This window comes from Gossypium hirsutum, chromosome D10 (genome assembly GCF_007990345.1).
Source record: "Gossypium hirsutum isolate 1008001.06 chromosome D10, Gossypium_hirsutum_v2.1, whole genome shotgun sequence".
NCBI lineage: Eukaryota > Viridiplantae > Streptophyta > Magnoliopsida > Malvales > Malvaceae > Gossypium > Gossypium hirsutum.
In genome coordinates, this window is record NC_053446.1 from 48343607 (window position 1) to 48358657 (window position 15051).

At 33.7% G+C, this 15051-nt stretch overlaps 1 pseudogene; it reads left to right on the top strand.

Moving 5' to 3' along the window:
* Positions 1-6541: 6541 nt before the first annotated feature.
* Positions 6542-13187, top strand: LOC107913642 (vesicle-associated protein 2-2-like; annotated as a pseudogene).
* The last annotated feature ends 1864 nt before the right edge of the window (positions 13188-15051 follow it).

The following is a 15051-nucleotide window of genomic DNA, read 5'->3' on the forward strand; positions in this document are numbered from 1 at the left end:
TGGAGGCCATCCCCTCATGTTCCTTTAAGGGAGCCATCTCAAACAAAGGCCATTTTACTTCCTCCATTGCAACCCTTGTTGGGTTTGGTGTCTTAAGTGTAGTATTTCCGTCTATGTACACTTGTAATTTTTTTCGAGTAGATTGGTTAATACAATTATTCATAAATTACATTAATATCCTTTGTATATTTTCCTCATGTGGTTTTTGCATGTAAAGCAAAATAGAAGCAAATAATAGCTCATTGGTAGTCTAATGTTTAACTAATACTAAACAGTACTACGTAGTCAGATCGTAATACGAAAAGACAACTTATTTAGTAAACAAACCTAAACATGTCCTTAGTCTAATCGAAAATGAGCAAACCAATTAAAACACCAACATGCTGTCTATCAAGTCCAATTGGGGAGATTTCTTGTCTTGAGCATCGAAGCGGATGACTCCCAGAAGATAGAGACGTAGATGTGATTGATTGGACTGACAGTACATTAGACTAGGCCCAAGAAAAATAGATCTTGAATCCATTTATGGATTTATTCACTTGTGACATTCAAAGTGTGGCATAATTTAATCCTGATTGGATGACGAACTATGTATCCGTGACTCTTATACTTTTATGGAAGTAAAGCCTAAGTTCAAATAGATAAGGAACCGAAAGCTAATGCATTGGATGTACGACTTCTATAGTATGTAACTTCATTCACGATAGTAGAATTCATAGCCCAAGATATGGGTAAATGATATCCTCTCATTGTCATTACATGGTAGATGCAAAGGAAATGTAACCATGGGTCATTCGTCTTTGTGATGAATGACTTGATTACTATTTAATAATAATTGACTTTTCATTAAAAAAAGATGTAATGGTTACCATGTGATAAAATAGGATCATATTGGGAGTACGAGTTTATCCCAAAGAGATTCCGTAATAGTATGACATTAGGGAGAGCTCAGTCACAATAATATAGTGGAATGACTTCGTAACTAAATGAGTTTATAATTAATAGGCGAAAAGTAGGGACTTAATTATAAATCATTTGATCTCTAATCACATATGTTCAATTATTCCCCCCTCTAGCTCTTTGAAACTAGAAATGAATTGCATGTTGAATCAAATAAACAAAAATGGATGGAAATGATAAACTTAGAGAAATGAGAAACATTTAGAAATAAATGTGGTTTTCTTTAAATGAAAATGACCTAAAAATTTTAATTTATGGTTTTTGAATTATTATTTAATTAATTGGTTAAATAATTGAAGTTCGAAAATAGAAATAAATTAATTGGTCATAGTGAATCCGTTGAATGTAGAAATATTAAATATATTTTTCATAGATTCTTTTACAGTAAAGTCATCATGATTTTAATGGAATTAGAATTGAGTTGAGAAAATTATTTAATTTGGAAATTAGTTTATTTATTTAAATTAATTTAAGATGTTTATTTTTGGAAATAGAAAAACAAGCATCGGATTGGATCGAATTATAAAGTATTGGGTTAAAAGTTCAAGAAGTACTTGTAATTGGACTCGATACGAGAGAGACCCAAAAACCCCTCATATTGATGCTAGGGAAGACAAACCCTAGTATAATTAACTAAGGTTATCGCCCCCTAATCCTAATTAGAGTAGGAGTTCATTTTTCTATTGAAAAAGACTTCTACAATTCAACAAGGGTTTCACCTCTTCTCCCTATAAATAGATGGCATTGTTAGGGCTAAACACACAACTTTTAGATATTTCTATTCTGTCCGAAAATAGTGATAATTTATTTTCTAAGTATAAATTCTATTTTCTAGAATAACAATTCTTCCGATTTCTATTGAGAACGAATTTTGCTTTCTCATTGAAAGTAAAGTAAAGATTTTTGGTTGTGTTTTATTCAAATTTGTTCGAGCCCACACTTGAAGCAGTTCTTGGTACGAGAATAGCGAAAAAAGTCATTCGGCTGAAAGCCAAGAACGACAAGGATCTGTCTAGCTGAAAACACAACTATGATTTCGATAAAGGGTTTATTGCTATAAATATCACAAATTGGCTCGATTTTCAAAATTTTATTTTTCCGTTGTGCAAGAAAACCATTTTCGAACCAGATTTTTTCCAACAACCCTCTACCGCAAGCCTTCAAATTTTGCTTCAGATAATAATGGAAAATAACCTTTGATCAGATACTACCCCACACAAGCATTATCAATCGAATATAGTTGATGAAAGAATCGGGAAACATGGTCCTGTACCAACTCCTTATCATAACATCAATTATCATCTCGTAACCGCAAATTCTTAATTCAGTTGTGTCGATGCTGTACAAAGTCTTGATTGTGAAAATACTTCATGTTTTAATCCCCCCAATGATCCAGTTACACCTTAGTTTCTAGTGCCAGAATAGCTCCTCCTGATCCAAGATTATTTCCAATTCACTCATCAATTGTCGCTCAAGTTCACACAATCTCTCTATCTGCTTTTTCTCTAAAGCCAACTGAACACTAGCAAGATGTCGTAACAACTTCTCTTTTTTTCCTAAGATATTGCCAAAGAGATATTTATTCCACTTTTTGGCCACCTCACTAAACTATTTTACCATGTTCGTTAGACTCCGACCACCTACCCAACTCACTTTAATCAAATATGGAAAAGTGTTATGGGTTAGCCAATTGAAGAAGAAACAAAACAACCTTGGTATCTTCAATTGTTGGGCTTTTGGCAATGTTAAACTTCAGCCCCGATTCCAGATAAACTTTATCCCTTTGTATCCAAAGTCCTTCAACTAAGCATGGAAAACAAATTGTTGGAAGAGGTAATGACTAGTTGGTGTTCTAGTCGACCCTCCTATCTTGTCTTCTTCCAACAGTAAAGAATTGAAATCTTTAATCAACATCTAAGGATGCGTGCCACCTTATGTGACGACTGCCAACTCATCCCATAATGCTTCATGATTTCTCCGATGTGGTGACCCATAAACAATAGTCATAAAAGTTGAGAATTGGTCATCAATATCCTCGACCCTTATGTGCATGAACTATCTAGCATTGTGAAGAACCTCAACCTTTAACGAGTTATGCCACAAAACCCATATCCCTCTCGAAAATCCTCTAGCCTCTATTTGATGTGAAAATGGCAAACCAACCTTTTAGATAACCTGATCCTCCCTTTCCCTTCTAATTATTATTTCTAATAAAGTAACCAAAATAAGGTGATACTTACACATGTACTACTACAATATGCAATGAAAATGGGGATGACTTGTCCTTTGGAAGTTCCAAAGTAAAAATTTACTCTCCATGTAAAAGACAGGTTAATGAGAGGCCTCTCAACAAGCAGGTATCCTACCATCGGCTTCCATTGTCACATTTGGCGTTTCCATCATTCTCGATCCATTCTCGATCATAGACTCATTCAACTCTAAAGCTACCTACACCATATCCCGTTACTAGAATCCCAAGTTGGCACAGTTTCCCAAGCTTTTAGCTAAGCTTCTATACTTTCAATAATACTTTGAACAACTATTGTTGTAGGAACCAGAGAGACACTAGAGTGGCCTCTACAATGACCTCAACTCGTCACCCGACATTGGCTCCCCCTTCTTCGTCTAACTTTAAATCCTACTGACATCGAAGATTATGAAACTCCTTGATTGATAAGGATACCCTCACCCCTAGTATCATTGGCATTTAAGCTCCTAGAAATTGTTCCCACACTATTCTTTACTACCATTATCAAATGGTTCTATGGGTCAGTGGTAGTTTACATCATGTGGGTCGATTCACTTGGTAAAATAGTCTTAGAGCCCACTGCATTCCTCTCCTCAAAAAGCTTGGTAACCTGGATTGCTATAACTTTACCCAATCCCACTGACTCTATTAGTACCCTACTTAGGCCTACTTGGTCCTCAATCCCATGTGGGTTTGGATCCAAATCCACCAACAACCTTGGACCCCATTGTGGCCTAGTATAAAGCACATTTTCCATCAACGCAACCTTTCATTTATCCTTATTTTATAAACCCTTCCCAGCCTTCTTATGTGTTGCCAAAGGATAATCATGAGAAGTATTACTTGACCTTATCATCCCTCCATCATTATCCTTATCCCCATTATTTTCGCTTGTATCCATATTAAAAAAATACGATAATATGAACCATTCAAATTTGTCTTAGCTCTTCCTAGTTCATCTTCAGTTCGTTTCCTCACTGGCCAACGTTGTAGACGTGTAACAACCATCCATGGGCCAAAGTGTTCCTTCTCTACCCTATCTTCCATCGGCTTAGAACTCATGTTTGCTTCTTTACCATTCTATGTTGTATCCTTATTCTCCTCTATCAGGCAGGCTTCCCTTGTAAAACAAATAAAGGGAAGGCTCTCATATTCCACCCTTTGAAGACTTCCATTAATTCTCACATTGGAGACAAGTGGACTACTCAGATCCACTATAACCACCATTCTTGCAAATCACCCACGAGAGCCACTATCCATATTATAGTCAATTCATATTACCTTCTCGATCATTCCACATATCTCTTGTAATAGGGTTTTCTTGTACATTGAACTAAGTAACCCTAATAACCTGATCCATGTCACTACTTGCAATGGGTACGGTTGAGTAGTGGAAAACTACTTTAACCATGGCAACTGTCAAATATTGGCCAAAAATGACCCACAATCCCTAAGTCAATACCTTGGTAAAGTCAGTTTCGGACTTGAACTTTGCTAAGAAGTACTCACTATCAATTTCCATCAGCTAAAAAGTCTTGAGACGGCTTCCAAAGTTCACTAATCTTATTCCACAGTACAATATACCCTATCTTCCTAGCAGTTTCAAAACCACTATCTTTGCCATGCTTTTTTCAATCAAGGTGTGTACCCACTTCGAAAAGCATATCGATGAAACTTCATCAATCCAATCTTTTTGCACATCCCCTTTAATCAAAACAATATCCTCAGCCTCCTGAACCATCCTCCCATTGTGCTTTCTTCCCATTGATCCTACTAGGCATTCCTTGAAAGACATCGATCTTCCAAATGCCTATTCCATCGTAACATCCTCCCTACCCTTATCTGGAGGATCATCTTCCCTTAATTGGGCTTCCTTAATGACACAATCACCAAACATAATGAATAAATTGATGAGCAAATGTTAACTATCTAATATTATTAAAATGTTACTATTGATGAATTTTTAAAATTGAAACATATGAGTATAACTTGATTTCTGCTTGCAAAATTAAAATTTCCTGCTAATAGTATATTAACTCCTAATATTATATTTTTATCCCCTAATTTATATATTTATTAAAATATTATAAATAGGTTTAAATGTGTTTAATATAATTAACATAAATATGTTTAACTGTGATCATCAATGAAATTAAGTAAAAACTAAAATTATCTAATAAAATAAATTAAAAATGTTTAGATCTTTTTTAATTGTGAAAATTTTATTCAATACAAAACAACTGCTCATTGAAAAAATATTTTCTTATTTTTAATTTTAACTTATTTTTATTTAAAAATATACTTTATAATATTTATTTTTAAATTATTTTTAGAAAACACACGTGCGGAAGAGTTATCTTTTTCCCTCTGCTCCAAGTTTAGTGGGTAAAGGCGGTTAAAAATGTAGAGGTTAACATCTGCTATAGGTTGTTGTAATCTTGAAACTTTTGAGATGTGAGTTTGGATGGGCGGTGAGTTTATTTACGGTTAGTGTAAAAACAGCGGTGGCGGTGAAATTAGATATTGTAGCGATACTGTAGCGTGAAACAAAAAGTAAACTAAACGCACCACACCGCACCCAATCGCCCATCCAAACTCACCCCTAGTCCCCCTATATTTTTTGAATTTAAAAATATAAATTTAATTGTTAATACAGTTAAGCTTTTTCAATCAATTAAAGTTTATTATAGTACTTTTTTATCACATTTAATTTTAACAAATGTCACACTAATAAATCTAATAAAAAAATAATAGTATTAATAGATTAACCTGAATTCTAAAAACAGTAAAGAAACAAATTTCTAAAATTAAATTCATAATATACAGGGACTAAAATTATATTTTAATCAAATTTAAAAAGTCGGCTCGGGTCATGGTTATGCCCTTAAGGCCCACCGTTCATACCAAAATCAACCTTACTGTAAATTACACATTTAAATAAATATACTTTAGTTCATTTAAATCAAACCATATTTAAGGGAGCCAGTACCGTTTTCATACGGGTATATTTTTTTTGGTATATGCGAATATTGATCCGTTTTGATATATCATTTTAAGTTTATTTTTATTTTAAAAAATATTTGATATATTTATGTAAAAATTTTATAAACTCAAATAATGAAATTAAATGAATTTTAAATATAAAATTTTCTTCAATAAGAATTCACAAATACGATTTATTATTAAAAAAATTCAAAGTAAGCAAAAATAATAATAATCATTCTTTCTAAAAAATATATATTATACATATAATAATTATTCATCAAACCCAAAAATAAATAATAAATAATTTATATTTTAAACCCCTACGGATACATCATTTTCCAATAAGTAGGGGTGAAATCAAGCGGCTAATGGGTAAAAGCTGGAGCCGGTAGTTGAAGAAAAAGGAAAGGCCCACACTCACCCACCGCAACGAACGCCCACATTCTCCGATGCAAAGGAACTGAACCACTAACGTAGACGAAACATATAATTGAAGGCAGAGAGTGCAAAGCAGTGCAGTGCTTCCACCAGCTCCAAACTTTATTTCTTCCTCTCTCTCTCTTTTTTTTTTAAAATTTCGCCATTATTATAATGTAAACTCAACAATATTTCTTGTTTTCTTTGCTTTACAAATATTAATGCTCTTTTTTTTTTAACATTTTCTTTTTTTTTCTTGGGAATCTTTGCAGTGATCATGACTTCTGAGCTCTTGGAAATTCACCCTCTAGAACTCAAATTTACTTGTAATTCCCCCTCCCCCTTTTCATGTTTTTAATGTACTTCTAGAAATGTTGATTAAGATTTATTCTTTGCCTTGTGTCTTACTGAAGTTGAGTTGAAGAAACAGAGTTCATGCTTAATCCAATTGACCAACAAGACTGATCAATATGTAGCCTTTAAGGTATGTATTTTTCTTTATAAACAAAAAAAAATCCAGTTTTAGTTTCTGGGTCTTTTTTTCCCCTCATTTTCTGATCATTTTTAATTGAATTCTAAGACTTAGATTCAACAATAACGATTTTCAGGTGAAGACTACTTCTCCCTAGAAATACTGTGTGAGACCCAACACTGGCATTGTTAAACCCAAATCAACATATGATTTTACAGGTACGTATAACTTGACTCAGCTGTTTAATGTTTGGATTCTGCTATATTTATTTGATAAGATTTCAGTTCTAGTCAAATTGAAAACTGGTTTGTTAGTCATTGATGGGTGTTGCTTGGTTGTTTATGGTTTTAGTTTGATTGGCATTTTTAACACTAAATTAGTTTGAAACTACAGGGTTTGTTGAGATTTTTTTTACCTAAGATGTGTTTGAAATGAAGTGTACTTGTAGAATTTATGGGACTATTATGGAATGCATATGTAATTGGGGCTCTCCATTCTAGATGATTATTCGTTTGCACGGCATAGTATAATTCTCTAAACATATAATAAAACTTTTTTAAAAAATAACCATATATATGACACTCACCTCTAGATCTAGATAACGTAATAAGTTACTGGGATTTGTCTGTGAATTTCAGATTTGAGTATATATTTGATATGGGTATATTCATTTTTTCTAAGTGTTTTCTCCTTGTCTTTAGAGGGTTCGAGAGGATTATATGTTTATAACCATGATATATGTTGTATATGGGAGTCTTAACACAAATATTTCAAGCAAAATAAAGAGTTGAAGTGATATGGCTTACAACTATTAATATCAAATGCATTGCTTTTGGTATTTTCTTTTTTTTGGTTTGATTCAGTTACCATGCAAGCTCAGCGTGTTGCTCCACCTGACTTGATTTGCAAGGACAAGTTCCTGATTCAAAGTACAGTAATTCCATTTGGAACAGCTGAGGAAGACATTACATCCGACAGAGTAAGAATTTGCCAATGCAATCGTTGTTCCCTTTTTTGTTCCTACAATTTCATGATTGTTTTTGTTTGTAGTTCTCTAAGGAAAGTGGCAAACACATTGAAGAAAAGAAGCTGAAAGTATTCCTTACAAGCCCATCAAATTCACCTGTTTTGACTGCAATTAATGGAGACCTGAAACAAGACATAGGTCATGAAACTTCATCTCCAAGGGATAAAGCACGGCATGGAGTTGAAAACATACCTCCATCTCAGAAGGTAAGTGTGCATTTTTCATGTTATATGGCTGCATTTGTCTATCAGAGTTTGAAATTCCCTTATCTATTGCTTTGACTGTATAAAGGTATGATCCTCCAAGTAGAGTTATCCAAGGATCAAGTTATCTACCTAGGCCCAAAGACCTACCAGATGCGTGGGAGGTTTTGGAAAAAAAATATAAACCCCAAAAAATGGCATAGACAAATGTATAATCATGTTTTCTAACTGGGTCGGGCTTCAAATAAAGAATTTCAGGCCTAAACCCGACCCAACTCATGGATCTAACAATGTAGATAGCGTTGTAGCAAGATAATCTATAGAGAGTTACCTTAATAAGGTTAGTTGTAGTTTACTCCACTGTGTCATGATGGCATTGCATCATAAAAGTCAGATCTTGACCGGACTGTGTCGCCAAAAGGGCACTTGAGGGTCTCGTAGTTGGCCAAAATTCCTTGATCTTATGTCTTAGTTCGGCGGTTGTGTAGCTAGTGTTTAACTTTCCTACAAACTACTCTTTATGGCTTATCCTTGATCCAATCCCAATCCACTTTATGTTGGATCATGGTTTATAATTAATGTCATGAGATTTTTTATGTAGAGGATCCACTGGAGTGACAACTGTAGAGCATATGACTCATGCCGTTACTTACTATGATGAACAATGGATTTCATGCTAGCTAAGGATTGAGGGAAAGAGCAACCAAAGAGAGTGTTTAGAAGCACGTAGCTTTGTTTAAAAAATTTCTTACAAAGGTTTTCTTATGAAAGAACTTGGTCTGTCCTCCCATGAACGAAGGTGCCTTTTATAGGTAAACCTAAGGGCTAAAGGATAAACTTGTCACTATAAATAAATAGTGACACCATACATAAATATAGAGACAAGCTTGTGGGAATCTCCATGCCAGTTTTTACAAAAGTTGAAATAAAATTAGAAACCTAAAATAAAAACACACAAAATTACAAAATAGGAAAAGACATAAGGCTAACATAATAAATAGATCATGTTGCATCTCTTGAGATTTGATTAGGATTCATGTTTTCAATCATCCCACAAGAGATTAAGATACTCTTTGTTTGCATTTGAGGAGAAGTCATAGCCAAGACTTTCAAGCCATCATTGGTGAGATATTTCCATTAATTCTTTTGGTCACATTTCTCTGTCAATGTCTATGTTCATGGCCTTTCCTTTATTTCTTGGGAACTTTATGGTCTCATAGGATCTTTCTTCTTGGTGTCTTCTGGATGAGTTCATTGGTGAGATAACAAAGCGGGATAAAATCAAAATCTCTGCCAAGTTCATATGGATCCTAGGAATAATCCTAATAGATAGGCAGTTCCAGCTTTGATTCTTAGGTTGATGGAGTTTTATCAAACTGAACTCAAATTCTGGTTGAAGAGGTTCTATTGTGGGATTCTAGAATCTTTCTTCATAAATGAAACTGTCAGTGTTCAGCTCGGTCACATAAGGCTAGAAAGTTCTCAAGCAAATCAAGGAAAGGCCACAGATATGAACATTGATAGCTGTTTCCAGCTGTTGTTTCCCTCCCAAGGGTAGGCAGGTTCTTATGTGTTATCACCCATCCGCCACTAGAAACATCACTTCCCGTTCGACTTGCACATGTTAAGCATATTGTCAGCATTCATCTTGAGCCAAGATTGAACTCTTCATGAGATTCATATTTGCATCAGTTATAGCTTCTTTGTTCGTAGACAAAACTGGTTCAGAATTGTCTTTCATTCCAAGGCATAACTTGTATCCATGTGCTTCATATTCGCTTGGAGTTCACTCCTAGAAATATAGCCATCCGTGCCCCCTTTTGTCAATCCCACGAGCCTCTTGTCCATTCTTATTTGATCAAGAAACATGTCTAGAAGAAGAAATGAAAATATCTCACCAAAGATGGCTTAAAATCCTTGGTTACTACATCTTTCCAAAAGCAGACAACTCCCATCTTAATTTCCCATGGGATGATTAAAACACGAGATGTGACATAACCCAATCCTAGGTCATTTCGTATTTTGTAATTTTGTTTGTTTTTATTTTTGTTGTAATTTTATTTTCACTTTTGTAAAAGCTAGCATGGAGATTCTCACTAGCTATCTTTATCTTTATATTTTCTTTATGCATGGTGTGACTATTCATTAATAGTGGCAAGTTTGTCCACTAGTCCTTGGGTTTGCCTACACCAAGTTTTTGTGCAAGAAAACCTTTGTAAGAAACTTCCTTAACAAAAGTATGTGTTTCTAACTCTCTCTCTCTCTCTTCGATTACTCTCTCTCTCAATCTTTGGCTAGCATGAAATTCATTATTCACTTATGGTATGACATGAGTTGTATGCTCTACATTTGCCACTCTGGTGGATTCTCCACATCAAGAATCTCATGAAATTGATTACAGACCATGGATCCAATATTACAGAGATAGCACTGTAGCAAGATAATCTGTAGAATATTACTATAATAAGGTTAGTTGTAGTTTACTCCATTTAACGACAGCATAGCATCATAAAAGTTCAATCTCGACTACCTTGTGTTGCCAAAAGAGCACTTGCGAGTCTCATAGTCGGTCAAAATACCTTTATACTATGTCCTAGTACCATGTTTGTGTGTCTACGACTTAACTTTCTTAAGTACTACTCTCTATGACTTATCCTTGATCTAGTGTTGATCTTCTTTATTGAGTCATAGTTTGAACAACGAATTAGTGTCTCTGGTCCACATTCATCATCTAGTGGAAATATTGATTCAAGATCATCATCATCCAATAGATTTAGTCCTGAAGTCATTGCTACTTACTGTAGTATCTTGAGAGTTCTCTTTTCAGCTTTCGGGTAGTTAAAACAATTTAACTTGTCAAGAACAGGATTGGCATTCATGGCAGTAAGTAATATTGGTATTTTGCGACACAGTAGCTTTTACCAAAAGCTCTATATGTATTTATGTTATTAGAGCCTTTGAATATTAGAAGTGTGAGAGGTCAGAACCCTAACCAGTCCGTTATTGTCCCCAGCTAGCTCAAGCGGTAGCATGCTCCCGTATCAATGACCTATATGCCACAGTCACGGGGTCAAGTCAGACCATGCACAAACTCTTTGGTTTGTCGTGGTTCTACTTGTTCGGGCAATAAGAGACACTCCCACTGTATGAACTCACCGAGGCTCTCAGAAGAGTAAAGAGACAAAAACCCCAACTAGGGTTAATATTGGACTTGTTGAGGATCTGACCCTCAACAAGAAGAATACCTAAAAGGAATAAAGGAATTCCCAACCAAGTTCTTAAAAGAACAAAAAAGCACCATGAAATTTTGTTTTTTCAATTGAATAATATATAGGCAGCTTGAACTGTTCGGATTCAAATATTTCTTTTATAATTCAGTTCGGGCTCAATCACAAAGTGGAATTCATATTTCTGGCCGAACCAGGCCGAGGTAAGCACAAAAGCCATTAATAAATTGAGCCTAGCTTGTCTTATGGAGAGGTATACCTCCAGGATTGTCCGAATATATGGAAATCTTGAAAAAAATAACATACTCAATGTGAAATACATATCTTTATTTGACAGTCGTGCTCAAATGCTAGTAACATAGATCGATATAAGGATGTTAGTGTAGTAATTATTTTCTCTTGTGCTAGGTTGCTGAGGATTTTATGGGGTTTGAGACTGCTAAGGATGCAGGGGAGTTAGGAACAACTATGGGCACTCAACAGTTTAAAACTTCCAGAGATGAAACAGAAGAGCTAACTACTGCTAGCGATTTGCAGTCAAGTGTTGCCAAGGATGTGCAGCAATTGAAATCAGCAAAAGCTGACGATTTTGAGAACTTGAAGTCAAAGATAAGCTTTATGGATTCAAAACTTAAAGAGGTTAGTGTTGTTTATTTTATTTCTTTGATTATGGAGGCTATAGTGCATGATACAGGTACATGTTTCCAACATGTTTACGTTCAATTTTTTTTCTAAAATTTCCGTATAATTAGAGGATTCTATTATATTCATTCGTATGCCTAGATATGCATTGGAAATAGATATCAGACATAAATATTTCAAAAAAATTAAAGTCGAAAAAATTCAAAAGCATGCTCGTATTCTTAATTGTTTTCCTTATATATTGTTCATCACTAGGCTGAAGTTACCATCATGAAGCTGACACAAGAGAGAAGCATGGTTGCTCGAGAGAAGGACAAGCTTCAAAGTGAATTAGTGAGTCACATTTTCATTCATTTTTGTCATAATTAGTCTTTCAAATTGACACACTGAAAAGATTAGAAACTTCCTAACAACAGAAATTTTATCTAATTAACCAGCATAAATAACCCATAAAATCAAACTCTGAAAAAAGTACTCGTGTTTGACACTTATGTTACTTGGATTTTGGAATATTTGTTGAATGAGGGTGTCTGACATAAGTGTAAGATGCTTATTTGTTACAGTACAAGGAGAACTGCTATATTTCAGTAGTTAGCCACTGATCAGCTTGAAGAGATCACCATTTTCTTTTTCAAGTGTAAATAAGAACTTTTGCTTCCCTGTTTATAGGAGTTGTTGAAGACGAAGTCCAATGCCATTAGAATAACTCAGGTAGGTTTTCCGCTCCTCTACGTATGCATGGTGGCCGTTGTCGGCCTGGTGATCGAATACTTGAGCAATCTCTAGGGAGCGAGAACAAGTGAATCTTTTGTTATCTTACTATGAAGTTCTAAGTTCCAACATCAAAAAAAAAAAAAGAAAGTCTTTTCCTATATAAAATGTTGGAACCTCTTATTGTTTTTTTATATATAATTGGAACTTCTTATTGTTATTGTAAGTAAATTGCACATTTTTTTAACTGAATATGAAGATAACAAATACCTGTATAGATTACAGCCTATTATTAGGTGCTTATGTGTTTTTTTAATTTTATTTTATACAATATCTGGGATGAGGATTGGATCACTTGTTTTAAACTCATGTTAAATAAGTGTCTAATAAAAACTTTAATTACTATTTTATATAAATTAGAATTAAATCAATCTTATTTTAAAATTAAATATTTTATTATTACACATACAAATTCCGGCTTATTTAACTCAAAATTTTGAAACTACTGTCTCAGGCCTAATCTTTGGACGATATTTTTGCACTGACATTTTTGTGACACACTTCTAATAGTAAGCTTGGATCTATGCGTATCAAAAAACTATGTTACATATATATTTACACGAAAGTTAAATAATGTTTTGGTTGAAATGATAAAATTAAGAGAGAAGAATAAATGTTATAGTGGTTTGGGTTCAAATCTTATTAAAAGTATGTAATTTATATATATATACAAAAAAATACCCGCAAATTAATATTTATTGTTTTATTAAAATAACACTCTTTTGGTAATTTGACATCTAAGTTGAGACTTGGTTATGGGTGACCAATTCAATCAGAAGCATTATATAGTACTAAAAATCTTATCACACATGTATACGTGTAGAAACTACGAATTTAAAACACTTATAATAGTTTAAAACAACATACAATAAATAATGAAACGTATGGTTTGAAAGTTCTTTTTTTTGAGAAAAAAACAAAATCCATAAATAAGAAAAAGCATTAAGATAGCAAACAGATTAAGGATACGAACAACTAAAATCCAAGCCAACAGGCTCACCTCATACACTCGAACCTATCATCTGCACTCCCCGACCACACTATCTTCAGTTACAGATGAAACATTCTCATTAAAAGAAACGATGGGAAAGTCATCCCATTACATATGATTTGCATATAACAAAACCATTTAAGCTAAGGAATGAGCCGCCTTGTTGGCACACTGACGAGTCCAACAGAAGGACAGGTGTTGAAACTAATTCTTTATCAATAAACAATCACGTAACAACACACCTAGTTTAGAAAAATCAAATGATGGGGGTGAAAAATCGAAATACAAGTAGTCAATCCGACTCAACTATAACATTATTGAAGGCCAAAGATTTTAACCTTGACATGGCCTCCCTAATGGCAAAAGTTTTAGCGATGGAAGGACTAAAACGAGCAAAAATAAAACCTGAAAAAACTTCAACGTATGGTTTGAAAATTGAAACTAATTAATAATAACACATGAAATATTTACAATATTAAAATAAAAAAAATTAGATTAAATTGTGAGTAAAACAAAATTTCAAGACAAAAATACATCAAGTTAAAAATTAAAAATTGTTTTTGTAAAAAATAGAATGTCGGTAATAATAATATTCGCAAAAAAAAGAGAAATAAAAATAAAGAACACACAGATTTTTACGTGGAAACTCTTTCGGGAAAAAAACCACGGGCAAAGGAGAAGAAAATTCACTATGTCGAATTCGAATGATTATAAGAGGAGTAGACTATGTCTATTTATAGGCTTGTAAAACCATATTCTAATAGGAGTGTAGTAAGATTGAAACACCTTATTCTAATCAATATCAAATAGATAGAATTTAAAAAGGTTTAAAAAACCTTATTCTAAAATAAAATAAAAAGAAGGGTAGTTCTATATAGATTTTACTTTTATTTTATGTTACCACTGTATTTTATTTAAATAAGGATTCAGGTCACTTAATTCTAACAATCTCCACCTTGACACAAATTCTCAATGAACAAGTTCTTCATCGCAAACTCTTAACGAACAAGTTCTCCACATCTTCTACAAAACCCCTTAAGGGTCTAACTTCAACAATGAACACCAACCAAGTCTAAGCAATGCTCAAACTTGGTTATAGGAAGTGACT